Raw genomic sequence first — 10,786 nt, 5'->3', positions numbered from 1 at the left:
ACATCAAAGACTTCCTGACGGAACGCACTACCGAAATCTGCGCGGGAGACCTGCCGCTCGAAGAGAAGAAGCTAGGAAGCGTCGGAACCCCGCAGGGCTCGGTGATCTCCCCGTTACTTTTCAACCTCGTGATGATCGGGGTGGGCAACCGGCTAGAAAGAGTAACGGGAGTCCGGCACACCATCTACGCTGACGACGTTACGCTATGGGTACCGGGAGGAAGCGACGGACACATCGAGACAGCGCTGCAAGAAGCGGTCAACGCCATCGAGGAGCAGCTGGACGGGTGTGGACTCATCTGCTCTCCGGCCAAGTCAGAGCTGCTGGTGATTCCACCGAAAGGAGCGGGCAGGAAAAGAAAGAATATGGAAGTCAAGTACGAGCGTCCCAAGATCACGATCAAGACGGCGGGAGGACAAGTAATACCGGAGGTCGAGAAGATTCGAGTGCTCAGGCTGCTCATCGAGCGAAATCGAGTCAACGGTGAAACGGTGAACAAGCTCGCGGGCAAAGCGGCCGCGGCAATGAGACTCATCAAGAGGGTGTCCAACAGAAGATCGGGGATGAAGGAGGAGAGCCTGACGAGGCACGTTCAATCCTTTGCAGTTAGCCATATAACCTACGTCGCCGCTTTCCACACCTGGTGGCCAAGTGAACGTAACAAGATAGACGCCACCATACGCAAGGCGTATGAGGCGGCACTCAGTCTCGTCGGGAGCACGAGCACCGAAAAATCCATGGCGCTGGGAGTCTACAACACGCAGGACGAAATAGCCGAGGCACATAGAACGGCGCAACTCGAACGTCTCTCTGAAACGAGAACCGGAAGACAGATACTGCTGGACCTTGGCCTCGAAACGAGGGAAGGCAAGCAGCAGAACAACGTACCTATACCGTATAGCATCAATAGAAAGCTCAGGGTCTGCCTGATTCCGAAGAACGTCAACCCCGAGCACAACAAGGAGCCGAGGTTGGCGAGGGCCAGGGCTTTCTGGACCTCCACACCAGAGAAGAAGGCTCTGTCTACGTAGACGCGCCAGAGTAGCGAGGAAGCAGCGACGCATACGCGGCCGTGGTCGTCGGAGCATCGACGGGTGCAACGAAGACCGCAGCGAGCGTCCGGACTCGAGAAGCGCACCGGGCGGAGCAGGTGGCCATTGCCTTGGCCGTCTCCGACCCTGGATGCACTACAGTGCTGTGTGACTCTAGAATGGCAGTGAAGAACTATGCCAAGGGTAGGGTATGTAGTGAGGCCGCGCGCATACTGCGCAAGGTCGAAGACATCGGGCGCAAAAGTGCTGCAGTGATCAAGTGCTTTCCGGCCCACGTGGGCAGTGACGTGTCGGAACGCGGGAACGCGAACGACAACGAGACGGCCAACGCGCCGCGCGAGGACTAACCAACCGCGCGGCTGCAAACACGGCCGACTCGGAGTGTTGGTCGCGGTACAGTGCCAAGGACAAAATGACCACCTTCAACAAAATAGTGAAATGGTACAGACTGAACAGACTATGCCACCACCTAACCCTTGGCTTACCCGGAAGAAGGCAGTGTTATACAGAAAATTACAGACGGGGCCCCTGCTCACCCCGGTGCTAGCTAAGCACGTGTGTCCGAGTGTGTACACGAGTGACGTGTGAAGCTAGTGAAGCCGAGTGAAGCTAGTGAGAAGACGACGATACCGCCGCAGCTAGAGGCTGCAACGAGGATCTACGATCAAGAGACACAACTCAAGGCCGTCCAGCAGGTCTCGGCAGCTCTAGAAAGGCAGCGACCGAGCGAAACCGAGGAGAAGGGGGGCGGTACCCTCAGGAAGGGGGCGGCGGCCCTCTCGGACCCGCGGAAGTAGCGAGGGAGCAGGACCTCGAGGTGCATAACGCACAAGACTGACGTAGTGGCCACGTCGCGATGAAATCTCGTCCTCCCTTCGTGGAGGGAGCCTAATCGACTCTGCCGGTATTTTCAATAAAGTTATTCTCTCTCTCTCTCGTCACTGTAGAGCGACATATTCCAAGCGGCCCATACAAAGTTACCCAAACTGGCGTCAAATAGGTTCATCGAAAAGTGGCACACACCTGCTGAAGCACACCTGCTGAAATGTTTCGGCAATAGTGGCTGAGCAAGTGGCCATCGCTATAGAAATGAAGGACCCATCGCGTCCAAATATATTCACAGACTCGCGGTCCCCAACTAGGGCTTTCGCCTCGGGCTCGATCTCACGGGAGGCAGCAGCCATCCTCGGCAGCGAGGGGGCAGCCGGGTTTCACACCATCAAATGGTTCCCGGCACACATGGGGGCCAACGTACATCCCAATGTTCCCAACGCCAATGAATTTGCCCATGACCGTGCGCGAGGTTTCGCTCACTGCGGCGGTCCCGGTGGATTCGAAGGCGGGGACGCCGGGAGGTACAGGGACTCACTCCTAACATTTCACGAGATCTTGACGCATTATCATCTTTCTCGGAGGGCTTTTGCAGTTCCTCACCCTAGACTCACTCGACCGCAATCGTCGGCCTTGAGGATGCTCCAAACGGGGTCTTTCCCTTCGAGGGGCAGGTTTAGTCACTTCTCGCCCAACATCGAACCGCAATGTCCGGACTGCGGAGAGGCGTATTGCTCATTAGCTCATATGCTCTGGCAATGTCCTGCGTTACGCGACACACAGTTCATCAACGAAGAGGACTGGGAGGAAGCCCTTAAAAGCGGCCACCTCTCGGTTCAACTTCGGGCTGTCAGAGGGCCTGCGAGAGGGCGGAGGGCCACGGTCTTCCGGTCCCTGCGTGGGAGCGGCCCGCGACTGCTACGGACTTCCTCTGAAAGGGGGCGTCCCAACGCATTTCCTCAGGACCTGAATAAAAGTTCTTTGTCTGTCCGCCTGTCTGTCTGCTGAAACATATCCAATGGCGCATGTTTGCATCAAAGAAGTTCATTGAAGTCCAGCACAAACCGAGTGGCTCCTACTCAGTGCTCTAAGTCGGCGTCAAAGAGTTTCGTTTCACCGCGATACCTACCAAGTCCCGCACCTACAGTGCCCCATGTAGGCGTGAAAGAGGCTCATTGAAGAACGGTACATATGTACACATTGCCACTTATTCAGTGACTCAAAATGGTCTGACGGCTAGTTTCGAACATTGGTCTCTCAGCACAACAGCACGATGGGCTACTCCTGCAACCATGTCCTACCCAGGGACCCAGATTAGAGCACTGCACGGGCTCGGGCTTACCCGAAAGCCCGGGCCCGGCCCGGCCCGTGGGCCGGGCCGGGCCGGGTAGAGCAGTTTTTTCACGGGCTCGGGCCGGGCTCGGGCTCGGCGTGTGCTTTTTGACCCGGGCCCGGGCCGGGCTCGGGTTTTTTGACGCGGGCCCGGGCCGGGCTCGGGCTTTCTGCGAGTTATTCTCGGGCTTCTAAACTCTGAAAAACATGTATTATTTGGTCTCGGGCCGGGTTCGAGCCGGGCTCGGGCCGGGCTCGGGCCGGGCTCGGGCTTAAGGTAAAGGGGCGGCGGGCCGGGCCGGGCGGGTAACGTAGATTATTTCCGGGCCCGGGCCGGGCCCGGGTCTCGCCATAAAAGTTTTGATCGGGCTCGGGCGGGCCGCCTAATCTAAAAACGGGCCCGGGCCGGGCCCGGGCCGCAAAAATCGGCCCGTGCAGTGCTCTAACCCAGATACGCTGGAAAATGCTTACATACATACATACATACTTACATACATACATACACACACATATATATATATATATATATATATATATATATACATATGTGCCTACCTAGTTTTTGCTAAATACATGAAGTACCCCAAGAATACTAACATAATGTAAGAACATATAAGTAGTATCAATACCTCAACGAAGGAGGGGTATAATAAACGGAAACAAGGGAAGCGCATATGAAATTCAAAAAAGAAATCTGCTTGAAAAATAACTCTTTGTTACTTTCAGGCAGGAAGTTCGATGAAGTCCAAAGTACAGCTTGGTGTTATAAGCGCAAGAGCCATGCAACGTCATGCTTTATTCTGCTCGGTGGTATGGTTGCCCTTTTAGACGATTATGCAAATAAACAAGTGGAGAATCACTTTAGCAAACACCAAAGAGGATGAAGGCAAACCCTACGCGCTCACGAGACAATCATTAAATTACTTGACATTCTCAGTCGCATGCGTTGTTACTGCCTATTGTTTTCTCCCAGCAAAGGTGGCAGGTCCGAGTGTCTTAATTACCTGTGACTTAATTTCATGACCCCTAATTAACTGCAATATCTTGTGTTCGAGTGCCTTAACTAACTCAAACCTAACTAAGTGTCAATTAAATACCGTCACTTCAGGTAGCAACAAAGGTCGTGGGTTCGAGTGCCTTAGTTAACTCTATCTCAATTACTTATGCCTAAATTAACTTTGTTTCAGTTAACACCAACGATCGTGGGTCCGACCATCAATGGCGGCACTATCAATTTTTGTGCGATTGAAATTTCCGGATGGTCAAATTTTTGACCCATGAGTCATCTGAGGCTTTCGCCCATAAAATGTGGTGACACATCTTAATGGGCAAGATTGGAGATGCGCACACTGAAAGTGTTTTGTGGCTCAAATTCGTGTGTTTTAAAGTGCAAACTGTGTACATGGCTCTGTGCACACTGACGGTGGAAAGCACAAATATTTCTCTTCAGCCTCCTAAGAAACTATTTTGAGAGAGAGAAGTAAAATGGCATAGAAGATGCTTTATACTTGCCATAGTGATAAGTCCTTGAACATGTTGCTTGACTTTAGTGTGGTCGTTGCCGAAGCGGCTTGAGAGGACTTTGTCAGTAATAAAGAAAACTTCTATATTGAATTTTGTTGAGGAGTCCTTCCCCTATTGACGAGGTTAAGAAGAACGCAATCATGAATAGGAAAGTCGCATACATTTACGCACACAGCTCATGTTCAGATGCAGAAATATCTGTTCGAACGAAACATTTCTTTTTCATTGAATAAAAGCAGCCAGCAGTCCTTATAAATTACATGCGACACTTGTCTTTTTGAGATTCAGTTATGCGATACATATAGTTATGATCCCAATGGCTTTCCGTAGGTTAGATTGAGTGGAAAGTCCGCTGAAGAAAGATCAGCAGTAAAATAAACTTGACGAGCTGCTTAGTGTCATACATGTGTAATAAACTGGTAGCATGAACTTTCAACAATATACCAACATCCGAACGGCGAGAGTAGCGAGTAAGTGCACGGCATTGTTGATGAGCACAAGACTATCCGATATTGTCTCTGCCATTCATATAATTGGTCCCACGGAGTGAGCCAAAAACAGAGCAACAAGACGGGGATATGATCTTTGATAAACCGAAAGCAAATAAATCCACCGCTGTTTTCTTAGAGGACTGAACATGATACTTAGTAGCGCAAAATTCGAAATAAAAGACAACACTAAGAGGAGTTTATTTCAAGTTTTGCGCTACTAAGTATCATGTTCAGTAAACACAAACTCGCCCAAGAAGAAGTTATTCTTCTTGGAGCAGGTATGCGTTTATACGTCTAGCTGAGTGACATGAGGATAGCCTACTGCATATGCAAACTGTGTAGGTTCGCGCACAAGTAATGGGCCACTGTGATGGCATAGACGCAAACCACTTCCAAGAAAATAGCGGTATATTTGTTTGCTTTTGGTTTGTAGAACTTCAGATCCGCGTCTTGTTGCTCTTTGTTTTTGTCTCACTCCGTGAGCTTACCGCACCAAATTTTTGTACGCAAAATAATGTAAGCGCGCAGTCGGCTATTTGTTTTCTAGTGAATAAACATTTTACACGCGCATAATTGTTTTGGGACAGTGCGTAAATACTGTAATATATTCTGTAAATAATAATATTATATTATAGTAAGCGCGTGGTCGACCATCTGATTTTTTTTCTTTTAGCAGAATGACACTAGAGTATTCTTTTTCGACAGCGAGTAAATAATGTAATATATTGCGCATAAATAACACAGGCGCGCGGTTTGCAATACTGGCCGGTCCTAACAAGCCACTGAAACAGTGCAGCAGTTCAAGCAGCCACCGCCACTGTTACAACCTTATTTGACCGTCACGTGCGATTCGGAACCTTTGTCGCTGGCGGCATGTTTTCATCAAAGATCAGCGGCATGAACGCGGTTACTTGTAACCGGACACGCCACTCGATCAGCTTCCCTCAAGCGTGCGCGGCGGCGCGAATGGCCCATGGTCGTGGGGTTGCACCAATTAGTGACCCAAACTTCGACCAACACGCATAATGATTGACTCACCGCCAAGTGCGCCTTTTGTGGGGCTGTTCTGAAGGGAATTGTGTTATGGAAATTGTGCATGGCTCCAGTTCTTACGCGTCCTATGCTATGTATTCTGAACACTACAGTCACTGTTTGCTGTACTGTACGCATACTGTAGCTGTAATGAACGGCGGGGGGATGAGCCGTAATCTAAGGAAAAGTGGCGTTCCTGATCGCAAGCGGAATTGGTTACGAAATATTTACCCGCAACTCAGAGACAAGATGTTCGCGTGCACCAAGACGCCTGATTAGAAACTCTTGGCCGTGGGTGGCGACCATTTATTATACGATGCCGAATGCCTTCTTCCTCAACTGACGAATGTCTTGCCTGTATGCGAGTTTGGCAATGTATGGCATAGCTCCTCTTTCATGCAGCTTTCTGTTTGTTAGTGTTCTATAGAACCTGCTGTGAATAAACTGCGTTCCTTTAGGCTGTCTAGTTAATTTTCAGATCAGGGAACAAACGGGAATATCCGATATTCTAGTTGACATTAAGCGCAAAAAAATGGAGCTGGGCTGGCCATGTAATGCGTAGAATGGATAACCGGTGCACCATTAGAGTTACAGAATGGTTACCAAGAGAGGGGAAGCGAAGTCGAGGACGGCAGAAAATTAGGTGGGGTGATAAAGTTAGGAAATTTGTAGGCGCAAGTTGGAATCAGCTAGCGCATGACAGGGGTAAGTGGAGATCACAGGGAGAGGCCTTGGTCGTGCAGTGGACATAAGGGCTGATGATGATGATGATGAATTGACTTTCACGGACAGTACAAGCGATATGTGTGTATGATTCTTTCTATGGCCGTATTTTATACGTTTGACTTGGAAGAGGAGTGTATATTGGGAACTGATTAAAAAAAATGTCACAGTTTCGCCCTAAGGGCGAAGCAATGAATGCGATAGCAACACAACAATGTCATACGAAGTAAGGTGAGCGGCTTTGGTAGCAATATGAATTGTAGTAAACATGAGCTGATTAAGTAAGCAGGTGTGCTGCAGCGTAAGTAGACCGACATGAAGAGAGACTCGATGACCACGAGAAGGCGCGTGTGAAACGGTGGTGTTGATGAGAAGCGCTTCCCGTGGGCTGCGCGTGCGAAGGGACACACCTGTAGCGCTGCACTGCCGATCCGGGCAGCATTGCATGTGTAGCGTGCGTTGTAAAATGTGGCCCGACTATTACTAACTGAATGAACAAGCATGGTGTGAGCGCGCGCAAACAAACACGAATAGATCACACTGAATGACTGCAGACAACGACTGTCAAAACGCTGGCAGCAAGCATACGCCGCAGCGGGCGAAGGTACGTGCGGTCTATCGCTTCAACGGAAACTGAGCGGCGAATGCACGGCGCATAAAGGTCAGAGCCGTGTGGAGTTAAGAGACGGTGCGGACGAGCGACGAGCGCGGTTGTTGGCAGAGTAGAAGTGCGCCCCCCCCCGCCCCCTCCGGCGCTGGCTTCCTGCTTCCTTGCTTGCGCGTGGGAGATGAGTGCGTTCGCTCTCCGTGATAGCGCGCATCCCCGCACGCTTCCGCTCGGGCTTACGGCGCGCGGCGAAGTGTTTATCTATAGGGAACCTCACGCACGGCGACGGCAACGACGACGGCGACGGTGACGCCGACGGCAGAAATCGAGTTGAAGTGTCCATATAATTGCTATCGCAATAAAAATTGCTGTCGTTTAGATTTGGTTAGCCCATTGTCGAGCTGTGGCCGAGGTGTGGTTTCGCCTAACTCTACTCTGGCGACGGTGGCAATGTCTCCTTTCAGGGCTCCGTAAAGGCTTAAATATAGTCCGACGTAGCGTGAACACGCGCACATGGTATGTCACATTGGTTAGAATAACGGCGGCTATAGTTCGACCAATGGTTCGACGTACGGGCGCCGCCAATGTAACCGGACGCGCGGCCAATGCGCTCCGAAGCGCCCGGCGTCTACGTAACCGGACGCGGGGCCAATGCGCTCCGACGTGCCCGGCGTCTGATGACGGTTGCACGCGTGCCGATGGACTATAACACGCCTTAATGCTCTCTTGTGGTTTGACCCCTAGCTCTCAAGTTGAAAACTGTTGAGTCGCTGACGGCTGCCCGAGGTAGCGTAATGAAGCTTTCGCTTCAAAACACTTTCGTGATAAAACAAGTCCCACCTTCGACATCACACAGCTTTCTGGATCCAATAGAAGAAAACACTTTGTACCGCTCAGTTTTAGGCGTTCATTTACTTTGCATGAAATGTTAGCGTAAAGATAAGCGGCAAGGTTAAGGTACTTAACAGCTTAATTGTCATAGTGAACTTGCCCGCAACACTATTTTGATATAGTTGCAAAACTCGCAAGGTCATCAGAACGATCATGGAGGCTTTATAAACGCGCCTCAAACCTCTCTTGTGGTTTGAACTGTAGCTCTCAAGGTGAAAACTGTTGAGTCGCCGACGGCTGCCCGAGATAGCGTAATGAAGCTCTCGCTTCAGAAAGGGACCGTAGGCGAGGTTCATTGCCTTAATAGTGACCACTCGCGCAAAGAACTTTGCGCAAATTGAATATTATTAAGATGCCAACTTTGCACTGAACAAAAATTTGCAAAACGTGTTTTACGATGACGGTCGGTGGTAATGCGTTTCGCATTGAAGCAATAAAGCAACACAACGTATTGCCACTGTCAAAACAAGTAATACATGAAGCGCGCACTACAGGAGGACTCCTCTATCGGGCTTCCCTAGGAAGACTCAGCGCGATCTAGCGGCGCCACCGCGAAGCCTGTGCGTGCTCTCCGAAAAGCATGGCGCGTATGTGCGTTGGGAACGCTGAGAAACGCGTCATGCGCCAGCCGGGCTGCATATTTCTATTTGCGCCCAAGCCCACTGCTCGAACCGCTGGTGCCGCCATGCACCGCTGGCGCGTACCATGTTTCTCGCCGCCGCCGTTGGAACGGCGAACACGCTGGGCTGGTGGTGACAAGGCACAACTGTGGCTGCTGTTATAGGATTGATGGTATTCCTAAATAAACGCATCACTGTTTTGATGATACAAATATATGCTCACTATCAGGGAAGGAGCAGTCTGCCTGACTGGAGCAGTATTTCTTTATTTGGGGTGTTGCTACGCTGCGCTCCGCAACACGCCAACGACCACCACTTCGCGTCGGAGCCCGGTCCGCCGCAGCACCGGGGTACAACCGACCGCAAGGCCAAACAGACAGGAAAACAAATGGTGATACCAAGAAAGAAAAAACCTTATAGCCAAGGCGGGATTCGAACCCGCGTGCCCCCGATCTCAAAGCAAGCGTAGTAACCACTACGCCATACGGATATTTCTTCTTTCATGGTGTTTATTACTAATATAAAACGCTTCCAGAACATGCATTCACGCGAACCATATGATTGCGTTCGAGCGCCCTCGGCGAAAGAAACCCCCTCGAAACATGGTACGTGCGAGCCGCGCATGGCGGCGCCAGCGGTCGAGCACTGGGATTTGGCGCAAATAGAAACACGCAGCCGCGGGCTTCTTTCTTGCGTCTTTCTAAACGCGCTGCGCCATCTTGTGGCACTGCCGAGAGTCCATGCGTGCCCTCCGAGACGAGAAGCATTGCGGGCCGGTACGGGCGAACGACGAGAATCGTTCCCTAGTTTGCCACACACCCAGTGTAACATACGCAGCGACTCAAGTTGGCTCTAGGTTCTTTGAGAGCGGCAAACACCCAGTTTATTCATGGCGCAGCTCGCTAAAGCGTTGGCGTGAGATTCACTCATTGAAAAGCGGAACATACCCAGTTCATCTGTGGCGCCGTCTGGTAAATCGCCGGGTTGCTGTCCTTGAGGAGACTATGAGACGTGAGGGCAATTCCGCCCCGCGTCGCAAACCTTCAAAGGATTTTCATTTGCCACTGTAGAGGTGCACATACCTACTGGCACATACGCAGCGACCCAAGTTGGCATCACAGATGTTCATTGAAGAACAGCACAGGCCGATTGACACATACCCAGTGCTCCAGGTAGGCGTCGAATATTTCCACTGAAGAGCAGTACGTATCCAGTCTCGCATCTACAGTGAGCACCGTCGGTGGGAAAGAGCTTCGTTAAAGAGCTGTCTACGCGTACACATTGCCACATAGTCGGTGACCCATGTTGGTCCAACGGTTCGTTTAGAACCCTGTTCCCTCAGCAATTTAGTCCGATGCTCTAAGCATTCGACGAAGGCCTACGCAGTGACGCAGGTTCGTCGGCAAATAGTGTAATTCAAACATACAGATATACATTGATGCATTGATATATATATATATATATATATATATATATATATATATATATATCGATGGCATCGTCCACTACATACAATTTGCTGTGCTGTCGCCCTGCTCCCACCAGCTCATTCTAGGATGGGATTTCCTTGCCTCTGCTTCTGCTGCTATATGTTGTGGGCAAGGTGTCGTACATATGACCGACACCGACTATTCGCTCGGCGATGAACCGCACCAGCCACTTCGTCTACTCGCAGCAAAAGAT

This window comes from Dermacentor silvarum, chromosome 9 (genome assembly GCF_013339745.2).
Source record: "Dermacentor silvarum isolate Dsil-2018 chromosome 9, BIME_Dsil_1.4, whole genome shotgun sequence".
In the NCBI taxonomy this organism is placed as follows: Eukaryota; Metazoa; Arthropoda; class Arachnida; order Ixodida; family Ixodidae; genus Dermacentor; species Dermacentor silvarum.
Note: the sequence above shows the minus strand (reverse complement) of the source record.